Source organism: Saimiri boliviensis, chromosome 6 (assembly GCF_048565385.1).
Source record: "Saimiri boliviensis isolate mSaiBol1 chromosome 6, mSaiBol1.pri, whole genome shotgun sequence".
NCBI lineage: Eukaryota > Metazoa > Chordata > Mammalia > Primates > Cebidae > Saimiri > Saimiri boliviensis.
This window is the reverse complement of record NC_133454.1, coordinates 113742748-113755827: the sequence shown is the minus strand read 5'-3', so window position 1 is coordinate 113755827 and position 13080 is coordinate 113742748. Positions and strand designations below refer to the sequence as shown.

The window sequence follows — 13080 nt, the reverse complement described above, 5'->3', positions numbered from 1 at the left end:
GCTAAGAGTGGATACGTCACTTGTCCAAGGCCCCTCAACTAAGTACTAACTTAGTGAGGATTCTTTTTTTTTTTTTTTTTTTTGAGATGGAGTCTTGCTCCATTGCCCAGGCTGGAGTGCAGTGGCGTGATCTTGGCTCACTGCAACCTCTGCTTCCCAGGTTCAAGCAATTCTCCTGCCTCAGCCTTCCAAGTAGCTGGGATTTCAGGCATCCGCCACCATACTCGGTTACTTTTTTTGTATTTTTAGTAGAGATGGGGTTTTACCATGTTGGCTGGTCTTGAACTCCTGACCTCAAGTGATCTACCCACCTCGGCCTCCCAAAGTGCCGGGATTATAGGTGTGAGCCGCTGAGCCTGGCCTAACTTAGTGAAGATTCTAACCAAGGCCTTTCCAACTCCAAAACCCACATTTTCCATCATACCATGCATCTTGTTATGTAGGATGAAGACTGACTTCTCTTTTTGTCAGAGAAAATGAGACCTTTGTCTCAGGAGCCACCCATTTTCCTCAAGGTCTGGCCTGGTTCATCTCAACCTAGCACTGCCCCACACTTCCTTCCTTGTGTCTCATGGGAATTCCCATTAGAAAGCAGAAGCTGAATCTAAGTAGCTGTGGGCAGGCATCCCAGTTTTGCCATGTACTATTTATGTGACCTTAGGCAATTTACTTAACCCCTCAGTGCCTCAGTTTTCTTATCTATAAAATTTTAAATATGTACAAAACATCTGGCCCAGAATGCTTAGTAAATGGCAGTTGTTTTTTTTTTTATTGTTAATGATTAACAGTAAGACTTCATGAGAAAAAAAATATTCATTAGGAAAACTTTAGGGATCCCTACTTTAAATCCATCAACTAACCCGGTGTGATAAGATACAGACATTTAAAGACGAAAAAATGGAAGCCTGTTAAGTCAATGACTTTTTCAAGTGCACAACTAGCTAATAGTAGAACTGAGACCTGGATTCCCAGAGCACAGAAATTTCAGACACCTTGATGTGTCAAAAAGCTAAATGCACCTGAGAAAACAGAGAAACTTCAATTTAAAGCTTTGGGAGCTATTTTCATGAAATCCAATCAGCAATGAAATACAATTTCCCTGAAATTATAAGTTTGGTAAAACAAAAAATGAAAACGTTAATGGAAAATACTAGATCTGAACACACCTTCATTTCTTTCTTTCTTTCTTTTTCTTTTTCTTTTTTTTTTTTTTTGAGATGGAGTCTCACTCTGTCACCAGGTTGGAGTGCAGTGGCATGATCTTGGCTCACTGCAACCTCCACCTCCCGGGTTCAAGCGATTCGCCTGCCTCAGCCTCCCAAGTAGCTGGGGCTACAGGTGTGCACCAACACACCGGGCTAAGTTTTTGTATTTTAGTAGAGATGAGGTTTCACCATGTGGCCAAGATGGTCTCGATCTCCTGACCTTGTGATCCGCCCTCTTCGGCCTCCCAAGGTGCTGGGATTACAGGTGTGGGTCACCGTGTCTGGCCCTGAACACACCTTCATTTCAAGAGCTCATTTTAAAAAATTGGAAATGGGACCCACTTGTATTGCCTACTGTAATATTTTATTTGTTTGATTTTTCTGGTTATTCACAATTACTCAGGACAAAACATGCTTCTTTAAAACAGCGTTTTCATAAATTGACTTAGGTTCCAGTAATGTGTGAACATAAAATTTCTGTGTTAATGTTGTCATACTCTCTGTTGGTTTTGCTCTGTGATCTTTTTGGTTTTGCCTAAGCTGCTGAGGCGAGGACACTCCAGTATGAAATGAGCTGTCTTTAGGCACAGTTAGTCACAAAGCTCAGGTTTGAGCGTTTCCACTTGAAATGCATCCGTCCCCATCAACCCACTGACGTTTATCAAAGGAAATATAACATTCATCCAGATTGGAATTGGAATGAGTTTTTCTTTTCTATTAGATGAACGGTGACAATACAATGTACTTGGAAAAATAATAAGTTTATGCTTATGCTAATTGAGGAACTAGTATTAATAAAGTGTTTGTGGCTCTGGAACTCATAATACCTGTACCTTCAGGGAGTCAAAACTCCCCAAATGGCTATTGGAAAATGCTTCTTGTCTTTTTATTTTTTCTTTTTTCTTGAGATGGAGGCTTGCTCTGTCACCCAGGCTGGAGTACAATGGCGCGATCTCGGCTCCCTGCAACCTCTGCCTTCCGGGTTCACGCAATTCTCCTGCCTCAGCCTCCTGTGTAGCTGGGATTACAGGACCACACCACCACACCCAGCTAATTTTTTCTATCTTTAGTTTCACCCTGTTGGCCAGGCTGGTCTTGATCTCCTGACCTTGTGATCTGCCCACCTCAGTCTCCCAAAGTGCTGGAATTCGGGCGTGAGCCATAGCGGCTTGCCTGTTTTTTAATTCTGACTCTCACTAAGTTAGGAGAATATAATGTTTCAGGTCCCTACTTCTCTGTGTTATCTCCATATCCACCAATGTAATTCTTAGCCCCAAGCCCCCAAGCTGCTATTACCTCTTGTTTTGTCCACCAACCCAGATGCTGAGATGGCTGAAGTAGTGTTATTTTAAATTAAATTTTAAATTTAAAACATTCCTCTTTCTTTCACTCACAGCACTTGTTTTTGGTAAACTTAGTCATTTGCAACTTCTATCTCATCAGTTCTCTGTAAGCAAAGAGAGGGAAATGAATGGTATGGCATGTCCATTTTACAGATGGGAACAATGTGGACTATACCCCTCCCATCTCATCATTATTACAGTGCTGAAGAGATTTGTTTTTTTTTTTTTTTTTTTTTTTTTTTTTTGCATAATGACGTGTAAAACACAAATGATCAACCTCTAGCACTAAGGTAATATGGCTTTCACCAAAGAAGGATACGGCTACAGAAATGATGCTTTTTGTCTTAAGTTTTTGAGCTCTGAGAATCTTGAAGACTTAAAAAAAATTTTTTTTTAAATTTTTTGAGACAGAGTCATGCTCTGCAGTCCAGGCTGGAGTGGAGTGGCACAATCTCAGGTCACTGCAACCTCCGACTCCTGGGTTCAAGTGATTCTCCTGCCTCAGTCTCCCGAGTAGCTGGGATTACAGGTGTGTGCCACCATGCCCAGCTAATATTTTGTATTTTTAATAGAGATGGGGTTTTGCCATGTTGGCCAGGATGGTCTCAAACTCCTGGTCTCAATTGATCCACCCACCTTGGCCTCCCAAAGTGGTGGGATTACAGGGTGACCCACCAAGCCCAGCCCGTTTATTATTTAAATAGTTCTCCTAAGATTGCCACCTATGAGGGAAAAAAAAAAATCCTATTTTAGAGAGAAAAAATAAATGCGGCAAAAAAGAAAGTAATTGGCTGGACTCAAAATGAGAGAGTAAAATCCAGGCCTTCAGCTTCACCATCCCCATCGCTTTGGGGTACGGTTCTCCACGTGTTCTAGCTTAGATGTGGCACGGCTGGTTAGTTTAACACTAATGGGTGTCAGGTTCATTCAAAGGGCACGACCTCAGTATGTAAATTATTCAGCAATGAGGTTGATGTGACTATTTATAGGTCATAAATCAGTTATAAACTCAGAAATATGAGAAGAGTTCCCTAAATAGGTAATTGTTACTTATCCAGGGCTTCATTTAAATATGCAGGACTGAAGCTGGGAATAATTTCCTATCTGGCACCCTTTCCATTGGGCTTGGGAGAAGTGGATAGGAAAGGTGCATTAAGTATAGCAAGACATCAGGGTGGAGTCCAGGTATGCCAAAATAGATTTGTATCTTGGGCAAGCTCCAAACAGTTGCTAATGGCTGCCTGATGTACTGTGTTGAGAAGGATTCTGAAGTCAAGTTTAGGCCCTGGGAAACCCACAGATTTGCCATCCCCAGTTTGCTTATTTCATATCCTTTACCTATCAGCAAGGGATCTTTCACGAAAGTAAGAACACTGGGTCACACTTATTCACCACGCTTGTCCTGCTGGATTGCGTATGCTGATCGAGCTCCTGCAACCAATCAAGGAACCAGAAACCAAATCGCCTCCTATCAAAGCTGATACGCCATTTACAGGATTGAGACAATGAGAAAGAGATAAGAGAGACCCAAAGGTCCAGCTGTGACAAATGAGGTTACTGGCTGGATTTGGGGGAACTCCTTGTTGCCGTCATGCAAAGGGGGAGACTTCCATGCTTCGTCTCTATTCCGAGACCCAGTCTGCTCCATTCTTTTCCTCTTCGGTACCGTAGTATCTCTTTCTCTCATTCAGTATTCAGGTTGACTTATATCTTGTTGCAGTGTGAGGGAATGCGGGGTCTAAAGATACACATTTGAGGTCATTGCTGTCAGGTGCTCCAGTCACTTGGCCTTGGATAAAGCCCTAAACGAGTCCCCCTCCTTTAGTGCACAGGCCTTTCAAGACTCTGACCTCTGGGATTATGATTCCTGTGGCTGCAGTTTCTCTTAGACCCACATCAAACAAGCAATCACTCTTAGACTTTACTCTGGTCTCTAAAAAAAATCAGGTCGTGTCCTGTTTGGATGCCAGGCACACCCCTGTGGCTTTCTGTTCTGAACTGAGCTATCTTCACAGCTTTTTGGTTCATCACCCTGCCTGCTGCCTCCAGATACCCTGCTTTCTCTCATTCTGCAGGCTTTCCCACAGACCTACTCTCCTTGCTGGTGTGAGTCCTGGGGTTCTGTGAAAGCGTCCCTTAGCTATTCTAATCCATCTCCCTTGCTGGGCAAAATTTCCTTTTTTTTTTTTTTTTTTTTTTTCCTAAAAGAATTCTTGAGATCTCCATAACTTCTTCTCATCCCTTGGGGAATCATCCCAAATGAAAAATAATTCACTTCTACTGAGACCTTATGTGCCAGACTCACCCAAACCTTTAAAAGTGTTGTTTTGTTGAATCCAAACAACAATCCTACTATTCTTCCCATTTAACATATGAGAAGACTGAGGTGCTTGAAGTAAATTGTTCGAGATCATACATCCAGTGGCTTGGCACTAACAATCCGATTCCAATTTATCATTTTGCAATATCTCCATTTGAGAATTCAAAATCACATTTGCATATCAAAGGCAATTGCTATTTTGTCTTCTCCACTCTATTCTTTCAGATTCGTGAAACCCCTTTATATCCACCCACCCCAATGATAAAAAATCATGTTTATTACAGAATTCTCTAACCTTCCAAAACACCTACGTATAGGTGTGCTTTGTGAAAGTTTACGAAAATGTGCAACTTGTGATTTGTTCACTTCTCTTTATGAATGTTATACTTCAATTAAAGAGTTTATGTAGCCGGGCGTGGTGGCTCAAGCCTGTAATCCCAGCACTTTGGGAGGCCGAGACGGGTGGATCACAAGGTCAGGAGATCGAGACCATCCTGGTCAACATGGTGAAACCCCGTCTCTACTAAAAATACAAAAAATTAGCTGGGCATGGTGGCGTGTGCCTGGAATCCCAGCTACTCAGGAGGCTGAGGCAGGAGAATTGCCTGAACCCAGGAGGCGGAGGTTGCGGTGAGCCGAGATCGCGCCGTTGCACTCCAGCCTGAGTAACGAGAGAGAAATTCCATCTCAAAAATAAAATAAGCGCCGGGCACGGTGGCTCAAGCCTGTAATCCCAGCACTTTGGGAGGCCGAGGCGGGTGGATCACAAGGTCGAGAGATCGAGACCAACCTGGTCAACATGGTGAAACCCCGTCTCTACTAAAAATACAAAAAAAAATTAGCTGGGCATGGTGGCACGTGCCTGTAATCCCAGCTACTCGGGAGGCTGAGGCAGGAGAATTGCCTGAACCCAGGAGGCGGAGGTTGCGGTGAGCCGAGATCGCGCCATTGCACTCCAGCCTGGGTAACAAGAGTGAAACTCTGTTTCAAAAAAAAAAAAAAAAAAAAAAAACCAAAACAAAACAAAAAAAAATAAATAAAAATAAAAAAAATAAAAAAAAAAAAATAAAAGAGTTTATGTAAAACACACGGTCAGATCCCTGAGTACCTCACCACCTGCACTCAATTTTAGGACTGCAATGCAATTTGCCAGTGCTTTGAGGGAAGGTGAATTTTGGGATAACACCTAGTCATATTTAAATGTTCACGACTGGACAAACTGTGCTGGCTGGGCATGCTATGTCTGACCCCATGTGCTTTATGTGATACAGAGGTTGTAAAAAACTTAGTAGAACATGATTTCAATGAGGGGAGAACCTTATGTTATTTTAAGAAACGTGTGCCCTAACTGATTTCACTTGGAAAAGACAGAAGGTTTTATACTCCAGTTTAAAGCAGCTTTTACTTCATTGGAATTGAGATATAATATATTTCAAAGAGGGTTTCACTCATATGGGTGTACTAATTCGTTGTTCCGGTTTCCAGGTTTCAATGCTCACAGGAAAGAAATAATAAAAATAAAATACATAGCCGGGCACGGTGGCTCAAGCCTGTAATCCCAGCACTTTGGGAGGCTGAGGCGGGTGGATCACGAGGTCGAGAGATCGAGACCATCCTGGTCAACATGGTGAAACCCCGTCTCTACTAAAAGTGCAAAAAATTAGCTGGGCATGGTGGCACGTGCCTGTAATCCCAGCTACTCAGGAGGCTGAGGCAGGAGAATTGCCTGAGCCCAGGAGGCGGAGGTTGCGGTGAGCCGAGATCGCGCCATTGCACTCCAGCCTGGGTAACAAGAGCGAAACTCCGTCTCAAAAAAAAAAAAAAAAAAAAAAAAAAAAAAATAAAATACATAATTGTGCAATGTGATACAAATCACCAAGGAACCAAAATAATGATATTTGTCAAGCACGTATGACACATATTATCTCATTTAACCTCCGTAACAACTCTATAAAGATGATGATTTCTGCATTTTGCACGTAAGGAAACTGCAGCTTCCAATAGTGCATCATTTGTCCAAGGTCATCCTGGGACTGTTTGATTCCAGTTTTACTAATTCCTCAAGAAGAAGCCCTACTAATTTCCTGTTAACTGCTTGGACCCTCAAAGCAATCCAGTGAGGCTGGGTTTGGTGGCTCACGCCTGTAATCTCGGCACTTTGGGAGGCTCAGGAGGGTGGATCACCTAAGGTCAGGAGTTCTAGATCAGCCTGGCCAATATGGTGAAACCCTGTCTCTACTAAAAATACAAAAAAATTAACCAAGTGTGGCGGTGAGTGCCTGTAATCCCAGCTACTAGGGAGGCTGAGGCTGGAGGACTGCCTGAACCCGGGAGGCAGAGGTTGCAGTGACTCAAGATCGAGCCATTGCACTCCAGGCTGGGCAACAAGAGCAAAACTCTGTGTCAAAAAAACGAAAATAAAAACAATCCAGTGGATTAAGTATTATTATTGTCCCCATTTTGGGCAAGGAAATAGGTCCAGAAAGATAAAGTGTTTAGTTGGATATTTGCAGAACCCAGACTCACTAGCAGTTTCTCAGAAATCTGGTAACACCTTACACTAGATAACACCATTGCTCAGGCCCACAATGTAATTTATTTATGTTGATAACAGATATCAAAGACTAGACAATGAAGGTGGAAATAACAAGATGATAAAATTCTTTCAAATCCCTAGTCTTGGAAAAATCCCCCTGTGATACATTTAGCAGTTCAGCAGCTTTAAGGCAGACATTTCTACGGCTCTAATTGCAGCCATTTTAGTTTCTAACAAACAGGTCCAGCCCAGGCCCCCTGATCTGCATCAATTACTTTTGGAAAAGGAATCAGGATCTGCTTCTTGGAGGGTAGAGTCACACACATACAAATGCACATGAGAATCTCTCCGTGGTGTTTAGTCTAGTTCTGTGGTTCTCAACCATCCCCTCCCAACAAACCTAACCCCAGTGCAGTTTTATGCTCCTCCCCCTTGACTCCACCCTCACCCTATACACACGGGGTATTTGGCAATGCCTGGAGATACTTTCGGTTGTCACAATTGTTGGGGAGCTGCTACTGGCCTCTAGAGGCCAAGGATGCTGCTAAGAGTTCTACGATACCCACTGCAACAAAAAATCATGTGGCCCAAAATGTCAATAGTGCTGAGGTCAAGGAACACACACACAACTGAAATTACTTAGGATTGAACTGACCTTGCAGATTATGGCAAAGTAATGAAACTGAAGGCATTCTCTAGAGTGGACTGTTTATCCACCAATTTATATTTACAAGTTATATCTGACCCATTTCCAGTGATGATTTTGGCCTACCATAAATGCATGCACAAGACAGTTACAGTGAAGATTTTTCAAAAAGATCAGAAGCCATCGAGACAGTGGGGAGAAAGAAAGCACATTCAACTTCTGCTAGTCACTGGGGATTTTCTGTCATAATTCTTTAAAAATCACATTGATATGTCTTCTCTACTTATTTAAGCACTTTGTTGGTACAAGCCAGGTTTTCATTTATTCCAGTCCAATAAGTTTTAGAAAAAGAAGACTTGATGAATTCCAATATTTACCTTCCTGCCTCAGTGAAGATATAGAACTCTCAGGTTTTCAGACAGAGTTCAAATCTTCTTTGGGCTGACCTTTTAAGAGATAATGGGGTTACTTTTCAGCCTGGAGTAGAAAACAGTAGAGTGGTTGAGTGAAGAGAGAAGGGAAGCCAGGCTAGATGAGAAAGCCATAAATTAGTCCTTTCCAGGGGAGTTTCATTACTTTATTGGAAATACTGTCAAGTACAAAATACTGTCAATGTACAAAAATACGTTAATATCCATGGGTGTGGTTATGTGCTGTGCTAGCATAAAAGTGTAAATTAAGAAAATTCAGAAAAAGCTTCTTTATACATTCTCCATTATAGTACAAAAAGCCTCTTTATAATAATATGTAATGCCTGTTATCTTTTTTCTATATTTACAGTGTCTCTGCATTAGACTAATAGTGCAAATAGGAAGGAAGCTGTTTTATTATTTTGAGTGACATTTTACATTGTTCCCTAAAAGCCCAATATTAATTACTTTCTATTGAACAAAGGTTAGAGTCCTACCTCATATTACACCAAAAACATTTTAAAGATAAATATAGTAAAGTAAATGTAAAAAATAGAAACCATAAAAATGCCAGAAGAAAAATTGTAAGTAGTTTTCTAATCTTGGAGTTAGGAGAGCTTCTTGAAGCACAGAACAGGAGGCAGGAATATGTAAGGAAATACTGATTGGAATACTTTCACAAAAATTTAAAACTGCACATTTGATACTTGATAACATTCAAGATTTGAGTTTCAACCTTTGTTCAACAGTTTTTGCTTTTTTGTTTTTTTATTTTGAGACAGGGTTTTGTTCTGTTGTCCAGGCTGGAGTGCAGTGGTACAATTGTGGCTCACTGCAGTAGCCTTGAACATTTCGGCTCAAGTGATGCTTCCCACTCGTAGCTTGGGTGGGGTCTTCCTATGTTGCCCAGACTGGTCTTGAACTCCCGGCCTCAGGTGATCTTCCTGCCTTAGTCTCCCAAGGTGCTAGGATTATAGGCCTGAGCCACTGTGTCTGGCCTGCTCAACAGGGTTTTGATGGCAATTAAATGGTTTGGAGGGGTAACTAGGTGGCAACAGAGCAAATTTAAGTTACTGTGCACCTGTTATGATTGTCATTCATGTCTAAAAGCTGAATGATTTATGTCAAAGCAGCTTTTGATAGTGAACTTTCAATTTCTAGCTTATTTCTGGAATTTCCGCTAACATACTAATTGTTACCTTTTTTTTCCTTTAACCCTTATGCCATTTATCCCAACAACAATCTCACAAGGTATTGTCTTTACGTATAAGGAACACCAGGGTTCAGAAAACCTACGTATTTTGTCTAAAGCCACACAGCTAGTGTGTGCCCACTGAGTGCCTATGTCAGGCACACAGAAATTCTGAGAGCTTGAGAAAGACTCACCAAAACTTATGATGACAACCTCAAAATCTTCAATCAACCAGAGAGTCTCTGAACCCCACATGCACATCTGTGCCATCAAAATACCTGGATGCCACCTGTTCACCTTCTTGAGTTATGTTAACTAAGAAAATGAATTTAAGGGCACAGTGAAAATGCATCATACAGTTCTATGTGCCTGGACTGTGCTAAGCACTTTACACGAATTATTTTATTCAGTCTTCTCAAGAGCCCTACAAAGTAGGGTTTTTGTTTTTTTTGAGACAGGGTCTCACTCTGTCACACAGGCTAGAGTGCAGCGGGGCAATCTCAGTTTACTGCAGCCTCAACCTCCTGGGCTCAAGTGATCCTCCAGAGTAGCAGGGACTACAGGCGTGTGCCACCATGCCTGGCTAATTTGTGCATATTTTGTAGAGATGGGATTTCACCATGTTGACCATGCTGGTCTCAAACACCTGAGCTCTAGGGACCTGCCAGCCTCGGTCTCCCAAAGTGCTGGGATTACAGGCATGGGCCACCTTGCCTGGGGCCGGAAGTAGGTATTCTAAGCTGCAATTTACAAGATAGGAAAAAACTGAGGCTGTCAGAAGTTAAGCAGATTGCCCCAAGTGCCTTAGTTGAAGGAGCAATACTGCCAGAGTATTTTTCCATTAAGTTTGGTAGTTATAGGAGTGTTAGACATTCCCATATTCAGTTAAAAATATTTTAATTAAATATCTAGACAGGCCAGGTGTGGTGGCTCACGCTTGTAATCCAAGCACTTTGGAGGCCAAGGTGGGCAGATCACCTGAGGTTGGGAGTTCAAGACCAGCCTGACCAACATGGTGAAACACCGTCTTTAAAAAAAAAAAATTAAGAAAAAAGAAAAAATATCTAGACAATGACTTTGCATATTGATTTTTGGTTGCTATACACACATCTTAATAACCAAACACCCTTTGGTACGATTTCAGTGGCTAGTCCACCTTAAGTCTTTTTTATAGCAGGGATTGGCAAATGACAGCCAGAGGGCATAATCCAGCTCACTGCCTGGTTTTCTGAAGTTCACAAACTGGGAATGTGGTGTTTTTGTTTTTTTAAATGATTGGAAAAAATCAAAAGAGTAACATTTCATGACACGTGAAAAGTACATTAAATCCAAATGTCAAGGCCTAAAAATAATAATTTTATTAGAACATAACCAGATTCATTCATTTACATGTCATCTTACAGACGCTTTTGTGTTGTAACAGCATAGAGTGGAGAAGTTGTGTCAGGGACTATATGGTATGCAAAATCTATGATATTTACTCTCTGGGCTTTTACCGAAAAAGTTTGCTGACCCCAGTTCTACAGCATGATACAACTGGAGGTTCTGGATTTTTTTTCTACTAAATTCCAGAAAAAAAATTACCTTCGTTTCCCAGAAAGAACATGAAAGCAGTCTTCCTATGAAAAATCGCTGACAGTTTAGGATGATTTGAAATGACACCATTAGGTTCTAGTTCCAGTGACTGGCTAGTGGGTCCAGCTTGAAAGACCCCCTCCCTCCCTCATTGTAAATACACTAGAGTTAGCTCTAGATGGTAAAGCTGGGTCTTACTACCCAACCTGTCCTCCCGTTATTCATCTTGACCGCGTTATGGGTTTAGTTTCACAACATTATGAGTTCATCCAGGATTCTTGAATCATTTATAGGAATTTTCATTTTCACTCTCAAACTCTTACACTTTCTCTGCTGTGAATTTTTTTCTAACATAAAGCTCAGACTACTAAATGGCCTACACAAGTACTTATTTTTTAAGCAATCAGAATTTTTAAAAATTGCTTTTTCTTAAGAAACTAAACTTATTTTTGCAGGTCACAGAAGAAAATACCTTTATATCCAATGATCTCAAAGCACCTCTGGTGAAAATACATGACAAGGTAAAGAACGTCTATTTTTAAATACTACTTCTTGGAGGAAATACTATTTAATGGAAAAGATGTGACTAGTAACAAAGTCCAAGGCTAATTCTGGTTCTGCGAATGACTCACTTTGACTTTGGGCAAATCATCTCACCACTGTTGCTCTTTATCTGCAAAAACTGGACTTCATGCCTATGGGAGTTGCATGGCTAATCAATGCCTGGAAAATGCGTAGTGGCAGATGCTACAAAACTGCTGAGCCTTAAAAAAAAAAAAAAAAACCCACCCCCACCCCCCAATTTGTATTCAGTTGAGGTTGGGGTTTATTGTTATTTAGCATTCGAAGGCCAACACTATGTTAAGTCCAGCGTGCTGCACAGAACAGATAATATCCCTGTCCAGCAGAAAATTTTAATCTAGGATTTTTGACTTTTAAAAAATTTACTGTGGTTGGGGGTTATTTTAGAATGCGGTAATACACCCATGCAAAAACGTTAACCTTTAAGTTGCAAACTATCGATTGGAAAACCTAAATAAACCCCCTCCAAAAAAAAAAAAAAAAAAGGTCCTCCCCCGCCCCGCCAAGAAATCTCTCAAAAACAAGAATTCTTCTGATGTTTTTCTCCTCCCTGCAGTTCTCCATGTTACAGTCCTTGGAGGTAGAACAGGCATAAAATACTTTCACTAATAAAATATGACAAACCGCCGGATTATACGTGGCCGATTCCCAGTGATTGCCCTGCTACACAAAGCAGAAAAGTAAATGCCATCATCCCCCTTAGAACAAAAGAACTTAGGAATAAAAAACATGGAGAGGGGGGAGAAAGCAGCAATAAATAAAGGTGAGCCAAGGCCCCGGTCCCCCGCCCCTCCCGGGAGCGAGTGCGGGACTAAGTACTGCTAATAAAGTGGTTCAAGGGTAGTTATTTGGAAAGGGGGCGGGGTGGCGAGGGGAGGGAGCGGGCGAGCGGCTGCCGGGGATTGCATGTTGCATTCGACTTGAGGTTGCATCTCTCCTGTTGCCTGGACCACGCTCTCCCATTGCAGTGCTTCCCCAACGCTTCTCCTCGCTCCTGCCCATCGCGGCTTTCCCTCCCCCCGCTTCAAACTGCTGTTGCACTGGAGGGAGTTGGGGCCGCTCCGGAGCCCCTTTGCAGCTCCCGCGGGCGGGAGGGGGGAGTTGGGCTCGGGCCGCGGAGTTGGGGGGGCCGCCGCGGGCTCCGGCCTCGCCTCGGCTGCGGCTGCACGGGAGCCGAGCTGCGGCGCTGCACGGGCCCGGGATTGCGGCGGCCCCGGAGTTTGGCCGCCTTCGCCGCCGCTAGGTGCTCGGCCCCATCACCGCCGTCGCCG

General features: G+C 42.4%; 1 protein-coding gene across 1 annotated transcript in view; it reads left to right on the top strand.

Moving 5' to 3' along the window:
* Positions 1-12549: 12549 nt before the first annotated feature.
* Positions 12550-13080, top strand: part of PHF21A (PHD finger protein 21A) — a 203976-nt gene continuing 203445 nt past the window's right edge. The window contains exon 1 of the mRNA XM_074401370.1: positions 12550-12572. The gene's annotated coding sequence lies outside the window, so the exon portion shown is untranslated. The remainder of the gene's footprint in view (positions 12573-13080) is intronic.